The following is a 15,335-nucleotide window of genomic DNA, read 5'->3' as shown; positions in this document are numbered from 1 at the left end:
AATGAAAAAATCACACTGCAGGACACAGAATGTGCCGAGAAACCCTGAAAAACGTGAAAATTAAAAATTCACACTGTCGGACCCAATATATGGCAAGAAACCATGAAAAAAGTGGAAAATGAGAAAATCACACTGTAGGACCCTGAATATGGTGAGAAATACTGAAATTCGTGGAAAAATTAAAAATTCATACTGAAGGACCTGGAAAATGGCAAGAAAACCTGAAAAACGTGGAAATGAGAAAATCACACTGTAGGACCCTGAATATGAAGAAAAAACCTGAAAAACTTGGAAAATTATAAATTCACAGTGAAGGACCCAGAATATGGCGAGAAAACCTGAAAAACAAGGAAAATTAAAAACTCACACTGAAGAACCCAGATTATGGCGAGAAAACCTGAAAAAGGTGTAAATTGAGAATAATCCCACTGTAGGACCCAGAATTGCGAAAAAACTTGAAAAAGGTTCTAAATGAAAAAAATCACCCTGTAGAACCCAGAATATTTCGAGAAACCCTGAAAAACGTGGAAAATTAAAAATAAACGCCGTAGGACCCAGAATATGGCAAGAAACCCTGAAAAAAGTAGAAAATTAAAAACTCACACTGAAGGACCCAGAATATGGCAAGAAACCCTGAAAAAAGTACAAAATTAAAAACTGACAGTGAAGTATCCCAAATATGGCGAGAAAACCTGAAAAAGGTGGAAAATGAGAAAATCACACTACAGGACCCAGAATTACGAAAAAACATTGAAAAACGTGGAAAATTAGAAAATCACACTGCAGGACCCAGAATATGCCGAGAAACCCTGAAAAACCTGAAAATTAAAAATTCACACTATCGCACCCAGAATATGGTGAGAAACCCTGAAAAAAGTAGAAAATTAAAAACTCACAGTGAAGGATCCCAAATATGGCAAGAAAACAAGAAATAGGTGGAAAATTAGAAAACCACACTGTAGGACCAGAATGACTATAAAACTTGAAAAACGTGGAAAATGAAAAAATCACACTGCAGGACCCAGAATGTGCCAAGAAACCCTGAAAAACGTGAAAATTAAAAATTCACACTGTCGGACCCAATATATGGCAAGAAACCCTGAAAAAAGTACAAAATTAAAAACTGACAGTGAAGTATCCCAAATATGGCGAGAAAACCTGAAAAACGTGGAAATGAGAAAATCACAATGTATTACACAGAATTGGCGAGAAATACTGAAAAACGTGGAAAATGAAAAATTCACACTGAAGGACCCCAAATATGGCGAGAAAACCTGAAAAAGGTGGAAAATGTGAATAATCTCACTGTAGGACACAGAATTGGGAAAAAACTTGAAAATGTCATAAATGAGAAAATCACACTGTAGGTCCAGAATATGGCAAGGAAACCTGAAAAAAGTGGAAAATTAAAAAAACACTCAGTAGGACACAGAATATGGCGAGAAAGCCTAAAAAAAATTAGAAAATTAAAAATTCACACTGAAGGACTCCGAATATAGCAAGAAAACCTGAAAAAGGTGGAAAATGAGAAAATCACACTGTAGGACCAGAATGACTAAAAAACTTGAAAAACGTGGAAAATGAAAAAATCACACTGCAGGACACAGAATGTGCCGAGAAACCCTGAAAAACGTGAAAATTAAAAATTCACACTGTCGGACCCAATATATGGCAAGAAACCATGAAAAAAGTGGAAAATGAGAAAATCACACTGTAGGACCCTGAATATGGTGAGAAATACTGAAATTCGTGGAAAAATTAAAAATTCATACTGAAGGACCTGGAAAATGGCAAGAAAACCTGAAAAACGTGGAAATGAGAAAATCACACTGTAGGACCCTGAATATGAAGAAAAAACCTGAAAAACTTGGAAAATTATAAATTCACAGTGAAGGACCCAGAATATGGCGAGAAAACCTGAAAAACAAGGAAAATTAAAAACTCACACTGAAGAACCCAGATTATGGCGAGAAAACCTGAAAAAGGTGTAAATTGAGAATAATCCCACTGTAGGACCCAGAATTGCGAAAAAACTTGAAAAAGGTTCTAAATGAAAAAAATCACCCTGTAGAACCCAGAATATTTCGAGAAACCCTGAAAAACGTGGAAAATTAAAAATAAACGCCGTAGGACCCAGAATATGGCAAGAAACCCTGAAAAAAGTAGAAAATTAAAAACTCACACTGAAGGACCCAGAATATGGCAAGAAACCCTGAAAAAAGTACAAAATTAAAAACTGACAGTGAAGTATCCCAAATATGGCGAGAAAACCTGAAAAAGGTGGAAAATGAGAAAATCACACTACAGGACCCAGAATTACGAAAAAACATTGAAAAACGTGGAAAATTAGAAAATCACACTGCAGGACCCAGAATATGCCGAGAAACCCTGAAAAACCTGAAAATTAAAAATTCACACTATCGCACCCAGAATATGGTGAGAAACCCTGAAAAAAGTAGAAAATTAAAAACTCACAGTGAAGGATCCCAAATATGGCAAGAAAACAAGAAATAGGTGGAAAATTAGAAAACCACACTGTAGGACCAGAATGACTATAAAACTTGAAAAACGTGGAAAATGAAAAAATCACACTGCAGGACCCAGAATGTGCCAAGAAACCCTGAAAAACGTGAAAATTAAAAATTCACACTGTCGGACCCAATATATGGCAAGAAACCATGAAAAAAGTGGAAAATGAGAAAATCACACTGTATTACCAAGAATATGGTGAGAAATACTGAAATTTGTGGAAAAATTAAAAATTCACAGTGAAGGACCCGGAATATTGCGAGAAAACCTGAAAAACAAGGAAAATTAAAAACTCACACTGAAGGACCCAGAATATGGCGAGAAAACCTGAAAAAGGTAAAAAAATGAGAATAATCATACTGTAGGACCCAGAATTGCGAAAAAACTTGAAAAACATCGAAAATTAGAAAATCACACTGTAGGACCCAGAATATGCCGAGAAACCCTGAAAAATTAGAAATGTAAAAACTCATACTGAAGGACCCCAAATATGGCGAGAAAACCTGAAAAAGGTGGAAAATGAGAAAATCACACTGCAGGAACCAGAATATGCCGAGAAACCTTGAAAAAGGTGAAAATTAAAAATTCACACTATAGGACCCAGAATATGACCAAAAAAAACCAGAAAAACTTGGAAAACAAAATATTCACACTGAAGGACCCAGAATATGGCGAGAAAAACTGAAAATATGGAATATTAAAAATACACCCTATAGGACCCAGAACATGGCGAGAAACCCTGAAAAAAGGAGAAAATTAAAAACTCACACTGAAGGACCCCAAATATGGCAAGAAAAGCTGAAAAAGGTGGAAAATGAGAAATTCACACTGTAGGACCCAGAATTAGAAAAAAACTTGAAAAACGTGGAAAATGAGAAAATCACACTGTAGGACACAAAATATGCCGAGAAACCCTGAAAAACACGAAAATGAAAAATTCACACTGTCTAACACAGAATATGGTGAGAAACCATGAAAAAAGTGGAAAATTAAAAATTCACACTGTATTACCCAGAATATTCTGAGAAATATTGAAAAACGAGGAACATTAAAAATTCACACTGAAGGACCCAGAATATGACCAAAAAATCAGAAAAACTTGGAAAACAAAATATTCACACTGAAGGACCCAGAATATCGCGAGAAAACCTGAAAAAGGTGGAAAATGAGAACGTCACACTGTAGGACCCAGAATTGTGAAAAAAGTTGAAAAATGTCGAAAATGAGAAAATCACACTGTAGGACCCAGAATATGACGAAAAAAACCTGAAAAACGTGGAAAATTAAAAAAAAACCACGATGTAAGACACAGAATATGTCAAGAAACCCTGAAAAATGAGAACATTAAAAACTCACACTGAAGGACCCCAAAATGGTGAGAAAACCTGAAAAAAGTAGAAAATTAAAAATTCATACTGAAGGACCACGCATATGGCGAGAACACCTGAAAAAGTTGGAAAATGATAATAATCACACTGTAGTACCCAGAATTGCGAAAAAACTTGAAAATCTTTGAAAATGAGAAAATCAAACTGTAGGACCCAGAATATGCCTAGAAACACGGAAAACTTGGAAAATTAAAAATACACGCTGTAGGACCCAGAATATAGCCAGAAACCCTGAAAAAAGTAGAAAATTACAAACTCACACAGAAGGACCCCAAATATGGCGAGAAAACCTGAAAAAGGTGGAAAATGAGAAAATCACACTGTAGTACCCAGAATTACGAAAAAACTTGAAACACGAGGAAAATGAGGAAATCACACTGCAGCACCCAGAATATGCCGAGAAACCCTGAAAAACGTGAAAATTAAAATTCACAATGTCGGACACACAATATGGCGCGAAACCATGAAAAAAGAGGAAAATTAAAAATTCACACTGTATTACCCAGAATATGGCGAGAAATACTGAAAAACGTGGAAAATAAAATTCACACTGAAGGACGTGGAACATGGCAAGAAAACCTGAAACATGTGGAAATGAGAAAATCACACTGTAGGACCCAGAATATGACGAAAAAAACCTGAAAAACGTGGAAAATTAAAAACTCACACTGAAGGACTCAGAATATGGAGAGAAAACCCGAAAAAGGGGGAAAATGAGAAAATCACACTGTAAGACCCAGAATTGTGAAAAAACTTGAAAAATGTCGAAAATAAGAAAATCACAATGTAGGACCCAAAATATGAAGAAAAAACCTGAAAAACGAGAAAAATTATAATTTTGCCTATTAGCTAAGCGCATGAAAATCATGCTGAGAGAGAAGTTGGGGCAGCCCCCTACTGAAAAAGGAAAGAGCTCAGCTGATTATGTAAGGCTGGATAGAAGAAATCAGGGCCTTCTCTGCATCCCACACGTACAGTTGCAGGACTGAATGCCACCTTGGAAGCCTGGCCACCGTTCAGGACCTTGAAGATTTCGCCAGGAGCCTCGAAGTGTAGACACCAGAGAACCAGAGGTATCAGGGTTAGAATCAAGCCTCCCACCCCGGAGAGATGCCCGAAGCGACTCCTTAGAGGAGTCCCTCTCTTCTTTCATGGTATCTGGCAGTTTACCCAGTGGTGAAAATTCCGCAGAATCTGAGGCTTGTTCGGTTAAGTCCACACTGCACCTTCCAGCTCACAGAACCCTAGAAGGACTCATTCCTCCTACTCGCATCTTTCATTCTCTGCACAGGAATCCACCTTGTGATTTCAAAACACTGAGCTGGGAGACCCAGGCTCAGTCAGGACTCTACAGAGGCCAGAGGGCTGACTGTGGTTCTTGGAGTATGTTTCCTATCCGAAGTGCAAGGACTTCTTAAATGTAAAAATCCTTTGCCTTTTTATGGAGATTATGGAAAAAAGGGAAGTTCCAAGGCAGATTCGCAAAGCTGAGACCCTTGCCAGGTTTGGCAGCACCTCTCCTTTCTTAGATCTGCGCACCAGGGGACTTGAAAATGCTAGTCCAGCAAATCTGAAGAGGTCACAGGCTCTTGACTACTTTTTGGGTCCTGTAGGTTGGACCCAAGCAAACTAGTGATGATTAAAGGCTAGTGATCTGGAACCAGATTTGCACTTAAGGGCTACTGGCAAATTTCAAAGCGGTTTCTATTTGCCAGCCACATGTCTTGCAGCTAGTCTCACAATCCTGTTTTAGCTATTTGTGTTTCTTCTCATGTAGCTCAGGGTATGTCAAATACACTAAAGACCTGACTAGAAGCTGGTGCATCTCAGAGGCCTGCTCCAGTTCTCCCTGATTTGCCAGAGCAGCTGGATTGATTTTTTTTAATTCCAACATTTTCCAATATTTGTATCCTTCAGACTAATTTGTATAATGCCAGCAGTTCTTGGTGGACATTTTGAGTTATGAGCTGATGCTGTAGCTCATCTAATTGCTTGCCTAAGCCTGGGTTCCAACCTGAACACCAGATTAATACACATGCCTATCTTTCCAGCACACAAGAAGTGAAGGCATGAAGATTAGAAATGCAGCTATCCTTGACTTTGTCAGGAGCAGCCTAAGGTAAAGGAACAAGACTCTGCCTAAAACAGAAAACAAGGTCCAAAGAAACCAACCAAAAATACCACTTTGGGTACTTACGAATTTCCATTTTCATTTGTTTAGTCATACCTTCTAAGGAGCCAAGGTTGACTTTTAATTCTCAGGGTTTGATTGGCAAAAGAAGAGGACTGGTCCAAGATTTGAACCTAGGAAGATCCTCTCAGACCCTAAGCGAGAATCCTCTAGGGGTAGGACCAACAAGCCTTAAAGAGAAGCTCCAGCTAGTCTTTCTAAGAGGGATATCTTGGAATCCTCTGGTTGAATTCAGTAAACACCAAAAGAAATGAGTTTTGAATCTACCTGAAAAGGGTAATCCAAGACTACCCAGTGCCCCAATTGCTTGAGAATGTCAAAACTAGTGTAGAGTCTGTAACACTTGCACCCACTGCAATTTAGTACACCCAGTGCTGCTTCAAGCAGAGCAAAAGACCCACCAAATGCTCCCTACCTCCAGTTCTAATGTCAGAGATACAGAAAGCAGAACCCCAACCATTGGGCACTCCTGGGAAGTGCCAGCATTTTCTCCAGTCGAGACCCAACTAAAATAACATCTCGTCCAACTTTGGGCTCAAATCAACGACCCTGAGATTAATAATCTCGTGCTCTAACGACTGTGCTAGATAGGGAAGTGTTCTTTAGCTTAGAAGTTTATAATTGTGACCACCACTGGGTAAGCATCCCCAGAGCAAATCATTGGTGAGCACCTGCTCCATTGGCATATCATAGAAATACAATGCAGACAGGCAAAGCCATGGCTGGCACTGGAGGAGCATGGTTAAACCTGTTTCCATCGCTGTAGCAGGTCTTTGCGCATCTGATCAGTATTGGCTTACTAAACTGTATATTGGCCTCAACCGACGTCTGTGTTGTCCTCTGTTTCCCCCAAACTGAACGTAATCTAAATGTAAGAAATGTCTCCTGTGAGTCTGACACCCTGATTTTGTTGTTAACAGACATAGCGTGTCAAGTCTGAGCCTAGGTGGCACAGGATCTGGGAGCTGACTTAGGGTGGCCATAGGGGCCAACAGGTCAGTCAAGGGAATCCAACTAGAGCTCAAATGACTAACCTAGATGTCAGTAGGGTTAAGTTGGGGATACTAGTGAGGGTCCAACCAATCCAGGGGTACGGATCTGAGCCAAAGGAGGCTCAGGCAATGTCCTATCCACACCCACCCTCGGGGCTTCTCCTAGGTCCTTTTCTGTCAGAGTGCCAGGAATCTGGTTCTTACCTATGCCTCTGGAATGGGACCTATCACACTGCACACAGAATACCAGATGCTTCCATTGAAGCATCAAGAACACAGAGCAATGGCTGTCTGTCTTCAGGTGTATCCTATCCTCTAGTCCTATTTCCAAATTAAGGGCTTGGCTGAGCTGCCTCATTATGTAATTGCAAACCTTCCTAATCGTGGAAGGAAGAGGCACAAAAGAACCAGCATAGGAAGGAACCAATCATCACCTCCCTGCAACTCCAACTTAAAGGGGTTCACGTGTGACTTTCCCAAGGTTGGAACAATCTCCACCGCCATGCCACACTGTAGCCTCTTGTAGTTTTAAATGTTCTCTTAATGTATGCTTTTATATGAAGAAAGACTTGGTTTCTCTTTTCCATTTCAAAGATTACCAGACCTTTTTCTGTTTAGAGAATATGCTCATGACTATCCTTTAGATACAGTCAATATAACTGTTGCTCATAGAATTTACTTGTTTTCTTGATATTTTTAAGGGTAAATGGCAGAGTTTGTTTAAAAAATATTTTGCAGTTATTTATTTGTGTGAGTGATGAAGCTCTGATTTTTCAAACCTGTCAAGAGGTACGATGACCTCCCCTCTCTCTCTCTCAAAAGCCCTCTTTCCTCTCTCTCAATGTTGTATTTTATTTTTAGTGTAAGGGTGTTTTACATGTGTATCCAGTGCCCACAGAAGCCAGAACAGAGTATCAGATCCCCTGGAACTGGAGATGGGCCACCATATAGTTGCTGGTAGTTCAGCCTAGGTTCTCTGGAAGAGGAGACAATGCTGTTAATTGTTGGGCCCTTTAAGTGGCCCCACCCATCTTTAAATTTTTAGAAGTATATGTGAGGCTGTGTTTATGTACATCATATGCAGACCATAAGAGGGATTTAGATTCTCCAGAATCTGACACCCTCTTCTGGAGTGTCTGAAGACAGCTACAGTGTACTTATATCTAATAAATACATAAATAAATAAATAAACAAACAAACAAACAAACAAACAAGCAAACATTTTTTAAAAAGGATAAAAAAAAGAAAGACCAGGCAGGACTGCCATTTGCATGTTCATAGGGGAAACCTGGAGAGAGAGCAGTCTAACCTCAGCAGGTTGCTTCCCTCTGGATAGTAGCTCAGAGTGTAATCCGGCAAGACAGGCAAATCACTGATTTCAAGGACTGCCTGGTTCAGGACAGCCAATGCTATGAAGAGAAAGGAGCTATGTAGTGAAAACAAAGCAAGGAAACACTAACCAGGAAAAAGAATAGGCAGTGTAGCTTGTGATAGGGTACCAACAAGAGAAAGCCTTCTGTTACCACTTACAAACACAAGAAGCCTTGCACCATTCCGCCCGGGTTATTACCACTGGTTATGACCACAAGGCTTGGGCTCTTATGTCTATAGGAAGCACCTGTCTGTGCCTTTAAGTACCATTGAAAGTTCAGGGCGATAATTCATCTGTAACAAGCAACAGTGGTAAGAACCTGCAGCCTTTGAAAACAACTCTTTTTTTTAAAAAGCAGGGGACACAACTGAGCTGTAGAGCTCCTCAAGTTCAGCCCTATTACTTGGTAGGGAAACAGCCTCAGTGTCCAGAGCTGAGGTCTCACAGGCAACCTGCTGCAATTTTTGAGTACCATCTAGAGAGAGAAAAGATATGATGTGGTTGCTTAATTTATGCATTTTTTTATTTCTATTTGTTGTTTTGTTTTGTTTTATTTGGTTTTAGATAAGGCCTCAGTCTGTAGCTCTGGATGACCCAGGACTGACTACATGTGTTAATTAGGGTTTCACAGCTGAGAACAGACACCAAGAACAAGGTAAGACTTTGAAAACCCGACATTCAGTGTTGACTCAAGCTCTTAATGAGAGCACTTGGGAGGCAGAGGCAGTCAGTTTCTGAGTTCGAGGCCAGCCTGGTGAAAGAAAGACAGACAGACAGATCAGTAAAATAAAAGCCAGAACCTTCTCTGCTTTTGTTTTCTTTTGCCTTGAGGTAGGGTTTCTCTTGTTGTAGTCCAGGCAGTCTGTTCTGGAACTATCAGTGTAGGCTTGGGTAGCCTCAAACTCACAGAGGTCCTCTCTGCCTGCCTGCCTTTGCCACCCACATAGCCTGGCAGAAGCCAGAATCTCTTTTTCCCTCTTATTTATATATTTGTTTGTTTGTTTGCTTGCTTGCTTGCTTGTTTGTTTGTTGTTATTATTACTATTACTTTTCAATGTAAGTGTGTGTGTATGTGTGTGTGTGCTCTACCTGCTGCCTATATGACTACATGCCAGAAGAGGGCACCATAACCTAGGACAAGTCACCATGCAACTCCTGAGAATTAATTTAAAAAAAAGGAAATTCTAATCACATAGAAGGTAGATATCTGTGAGGCTGTCAGAGTGCTTTTTAAGGCTTACTGTAAATAATAAAAATTGTTTGTCTTTTACCAAACAACAGAAGGGAAGGGAGGTGGTGTGCCTGCATGTCTGTTGTCTGCATGTCTAATTCCTTGTTCTGTCACTCGGTTGAACATTGACACATTGACCTCACCATGCTGAAAGGCGACATGTGGATGGCGGTCATCTTGTCTACTGACTGCACACCCTTCTCAAGATGGAGGTGGCTGGCCATCACGAGACCTATTGTTCCAGGTGGCTTCTGTTTCTTCCCCTTCTTTCCCAGCTACTAGTGGAATAGCACTTAACTGAATCCAGTGCAGAAGGGTGAGGAATCACTGAAAAGCCACCAGCAGCCATGGCCACATGTTTTTCTCTTGCTTTTTGTCTATTACTTCTTTATTATTTTTAGGAGGGAGGGGCGTTCAAGACAGTGTTTCTTTGTGTAGCCCTGGGTGTCTTGGAACTCACTCTGTAGACCAGGATGGCCTGGAATGAAGAAATCTGCCGGCCTCTGCCTGCCAAGTGCTGGGATTAAAGGGGTGCTCCACCATACCCGGCTTCCTTGTTTATTTCTAAGAATCCGTGGGAAATATGATTTCTTTAATCTGTGTACCCTAGACTAACACACACATGCAACACACAGGGAGTGAAAGAGAAAGAAAAGGAGGAATGACATGAATTTTAGGAAAAAGAGATATTAATGGATTAATATTACTTCTATTCATACATTTATACAAACATACACAGAATTAGAGTAGAGCTGAGGCAATTGTGGAACACACCTTTAGCCTCAGGCAGATTTCTGCATTCAAGGTCACCCTGGCTTACAGAGGGAGTTCCAAGTCAGCCAGGACTGCACAGAGAAACCCGTTCTGAGAAAAAAATAATAATTGAAAGAAAGAAAGAGAGAAAGAAAGAAAGAAAGAAAGAAAGAAAGAAAGAAAGAAAGAAAGAAAGAAAGAGGATAAAAAGTTTTTAAAAATTAAGAAAAAAAATTACCAGATTACCATCAAGCACTCACAGCAATGGCTGTCTTCAGGTGTATCCTTTCAGCCTCCAAAACAAAAAGCAATGGCTGTCTGTCTTCAGGTGTATCCTATTCTCCAGTCTTATTTCCAACCTAAGAGCTGGGCTGAGCTGCCTCATTATGTAATTGCAAACCTTCCTTGGTTTGTCTTTTCCATTTCTAAGACTAACAGACCTTTTTCTATCTAGAGAATATGCTCATGACTGTCCTTTAGATATAGTAAATATAACTGTTGCTCATAGAACTTGTTTTCTAGGAATTTTTAAAGGTAAATGGCAGAGTTTATTTATAAAAAATATTTTGCATTTATTTATTTGTGTAAGTGATGAAACTCAGGTCTTCAAACTCGTCAGGAGGTATGATTACCTCCCCTCTCTCTCACCCCCTCTCTCTCCTCTCTCTCAATGATCTATTTTATTTTTAGTGTAAGTGTGTTTTGCATGTGTATGCTGTGCCCACAGACTCCAGAACAGAGTATTATATCCCCTGGAACTGGAGATGGGCCACCATATATATACTGGTAATTGAGCCCAGGTTCTCTGGAAGAGGAGAGAATGCTCTTAATTGTTGAGTCCTCTCTGTAGCCACATCTTTCATTATTTTTTTTTTGAGTATATGTGAGGCTGTGTTTATATACATCATATGCAGACAATAAGAATGATTTAGATTCTTCTGAATCTGACACCCTCTTCTGGAGTGTCTGAAGATTGCTACAGCATACTTAAATATAATAAATAAATAAATCTTTAAAAAGAAAAGGAAAAGAAAAAAAGAAAGACCAGTCATGCCATATGCATGTTCATAGAGGAAACTGGAAGAGACCCCAATCTAACCTCAGCAGGGTGCTTCCTTCTGGATGGTAGCTCACAGTTTCATCCCAGCAAGACAGGCAAATCACTGAGTTCAAGGACAGTAAGGTTCAGGACCACCAAGGTTAGGAAGGGAAAGGGGCTATGTAGAGAATACAAACCAACAAAACAACAACAAGGAAAAAGAAGTGACAGTGTAACTTGGGGTAGGGTACCAACTAGAGAAAGCCTTCTGTTACCACTTACAAACACCAGTAGCCTTGCACCCTTCTGCCCAGGTCCCTGTCTACCTTTCTAGTAATTGTTAGGATGCCAGGGGGTGGGGGAATCCAGATTAACTTTTTAATAACAAAGAATTGGCCTTTTATGTCTATAGGAAGCCCATCTCAGTGCGTTTAACTACCACTGAAAGTTCAGGGCTGTGACTCAATTGTAACAAGCAACAGTGCTAAGATTCTGCAGCCTTTGAAAACAAATTTTTTTTAAAGTGGGGGACACAACTCAGCAGTAAAACCCCTCAGGTTCAGCCATAATACTTGTTAGGTAAACAGTCTCAATGTCCAGAGCTGAGGTCTCATGGGTGAACTGCTTCAAGCTCTGAGTATCATCTAAAGAAAGAAAAGATATCATGTGGTTGCTTAATTTATTTATTTTATTATTTCTATTTTTTGTTTTGTTTTGTTTTGTTTTAGATAATGCCTCACTCTGTAGCTATGGCTGATCTAGGACTGACTACATGTCTTAACTAGGGTTTCACAGCTGAGAAACAGACACCATAACAATGTAAGACTTAGAAAACCCAACAGTCAGTGGTGGCTCTTGCTCTTAATGAGAGCACTCTGGAGGCAGAGGCAGTCAGTTTCTGAGTTCAACGCCAGCCTGGTTAAAAACAGGGTCAGGAAGGCAGGGCTAGGCTAGGCAGGGAAGGGCTGGGCTAGGCAGGGATATGCAGGGAAGGGCTAGGCTAGGCAGGGCGTGGCAAGGCAGGGCTAGTCAGGGCTTGGCAAGGCAGGGCTAGGCAGGGCTTGGCAAGGCAGGGCTAGGGAGGGCTGGGCTAGGCAGGGCTAGGCTGTGTTAGGCTGGGCTAGGCAGGGCTAGGCTAGGCTAGGCAAGGCAGGGCCATATTCTGGGTCCCATAGTGTGAATTTTTAAATTTCACGATTTTCAGGGTTTCTCGGAAAATTCTGGGTCCTGCAGTGTGATTTTCTCATTTTCCAAGTTTTTCAAGTTTTTTCATTTTTCTGGGTCCTTCAGTGTGATTTTCTCATTTTCCACCTTTTTCAAGTATTCTCGCCATAATCGGGGTCCTTCAGTGTGAGTTTTTAATTTTCTACTTTTTTCATGGTTTCTTGCCATATTCTGTGTCCTACAGAGTGTATTTTTAATTTTCCACGTTTTTCAGGGTTTCTAGGCATATTCTAGGTCCTACAGTGTGATTTTTCTCATTTTCCACTTTTTTCAATTTTTTTTCGCATTACTGTGTCCTATAGTATGATTTTCTCATTTTCCACCTTTTTCAGGTTTTCTCGCTATATTTGGGTTCCTTCAGTGTAAGTTTTTAATTTTCTACTTTTTTCAAGGTTTCTCGCCATATTCTGGGTCCTACAGCGTGTATTTTTAATTTTCTACTTTTTTCAGGTTTTCTGGCCATATTCTGGGTCCTTCAGTGTGAGTTTTAATTTTACTCGTTTTTTAGGTTTTCTCGCCATATTCCCGGTCCTTCGGTGTGAATTTTTATTTTTCTACGTTTCCAACATTTTTAGTCATATTCTGGGTCCTACAGTATGATTTTCTCATTTCCACGTTTTTCAGGTTTTCTTGCCATATTCCAGGTCCTTCAGTGTGAATTTTTAATTTTCCACGTTTTTCAGTATTTCTCGCCATATTCTGCGTAATACAGTGTGAATTTTTAATTTTCCAATTTTTCATTGATTCTCGCCATATTCTGTGTCCGAGAGTGTGAATTTTTAATTTTCACGTTTTTCAGGGTTTCTCAGCATATTCTAGATCCTGCAGTGTGATTTTTCTCATTTTCCATGTTTTTCGAATTTTTATGTAATTCTGGGTCCTACAGTGTGATTTTCTCATTTTCCACTTTTTCAGGTTTTCTCCCCATATTTGGGGTCCTTCTGTGTGAGTTTTTTATTTTCTACTTTTTTCAGGTTTTCTCGCCATATTCTGGGTCTTCAGTGTGAGTTTTTAATTTTCCTCGTTTTTCAGGTTTTTTTTTTTTGTCATATTCTGGGTCTTACAGTGTGATTTTCTCATTTCCACCTTTTTCAGGTTTTCTCACAATATTCCAGTTCTTCAGTGTGAGTTTTTAATTATCCATGTTTTTCACGATTTCTCGCCAGGTACTACAGTGTGATTTTCTCATTATTCGACTATACAGGGTTTCTCACCCTATTCCAAGTCCTACAGTGTTCTTTTCTCATTTTCCCTGTTTTTCAGGATTTCTCGCCCTATTCCAGGTCCTTCTGTGTGAGTTTTTAATTTTCCAAGAATTTCACTGTTTCTTGCCATATTCCAGGTCCTTCAGTGTGAGTTTTTAATTTTCAACATTTTTCATGGTTAATCGCCTTATTCTAGGTACTACAGTACGATTTTCTCATTTTTCGAAGTTTTCAGGGTTTCTCACCAGATTCCAGGTCCTACAGTGTGATTTTCTAATTTTTCGAGTTTTTCAGGGTTTCTCACCATATTCCAGGTCCTACAGTGTGATTTTCTCATTATTCGACTATACAGGGCTTCTCACCATATTCCAGGTCCTACAGTGTGATTTTCTCATTTTCAAGGTTCTACTTTCTGATTTTCTCATTTTCCACATTTTTCAGGATTTCTTGCCATATTCCAGCCCCCTGTTTGAATAATTAATTATCCATGTTTTTCAGGGTTTCTCGCCATATTCTGGGACCTACAGTTTGATTTACTCATTTTTCGACTTTTCCAGGTTTTCTCACCATATTCCAGGTCCTACACTGTGATTTTCTCATTTTTCACATTTTTCAGGATTTCTTTCCATATTCCAGTCCTTTAGTGTGATTTTTAAATTATCCACGTTTTTTTTTTTTTTTGGTCTCTCGCCATATTCCAAGTCCTTCAGTATGAGACCTTAATTTTCGGCATTTTTCAGGGTTTATCGCCATATTCCAGGTCCTTCAGTGTGAGTTTTTAATTTTCTACTCTTTTCAGGGATTCTCGCCATATTCTGGGTCCTACAGAGTGTATTTTTAATTTTCCACGTTTTTCAGGGTTTCTCGGCATATTCTGGGTCCTACAGTGTGATTTTCTCATTTTCCACTATTTTCAATTTTTTTCGCATTACTGTGTCCTACAGTATGATTTTCTCATTTTCCACCTTTTTCAGGTTTTCTCGCAATAATGGGGTCCTTCAGTGTGAGTTTTTAATTTTCCACGTTTTTCAGTATTTCTCGCCATATTCTGCGTAATATAGTGTGAATTTTTAATTTTCCAATTTTTCATTGATTCTCGCCATATTCTGTGTCCGAGAGTGTGAATTTTTAATTTTCACATTTTTCAGGGTTTCCCGGCATATTCTAGATCCTGCAGTGTGATTTTTCTCATTTTCCATGTTTTTCGAATTTTTATGTAATTCTGGGTCCTACAGTGTGATTTTCTCATTTTCCACTTTTTCAGGTTTTCTCCCCATATTTGGGGTCCTTCTGTGTGAGTTTTTTATTTTCTACTTTTTTCAGGTTTTCTCGCCATATTCTGGGTCTTCAGTGTGAGTTTTTAATTTTCCTCGTTTTTCAGGTTTTTTTTTTTGTCATATTCTGGGTCTTA

Source organism: Mus caroli, unplaced genomic scaffold (assembly GCF_978045245.1).
Source record: "Mus caroli unplaced genomic scaffold, Mus_caroli_1 scaffold_37, whole genome shotgun sequence".
NCBI classification, from domain to species: Eukaryota; Metazoa; Chordata; class Mammalia; order Rodentia; family Muridae; genus Mus; species Mus caroli.
Note: the sequence above shows the minus strand (reverse complement) of the source record.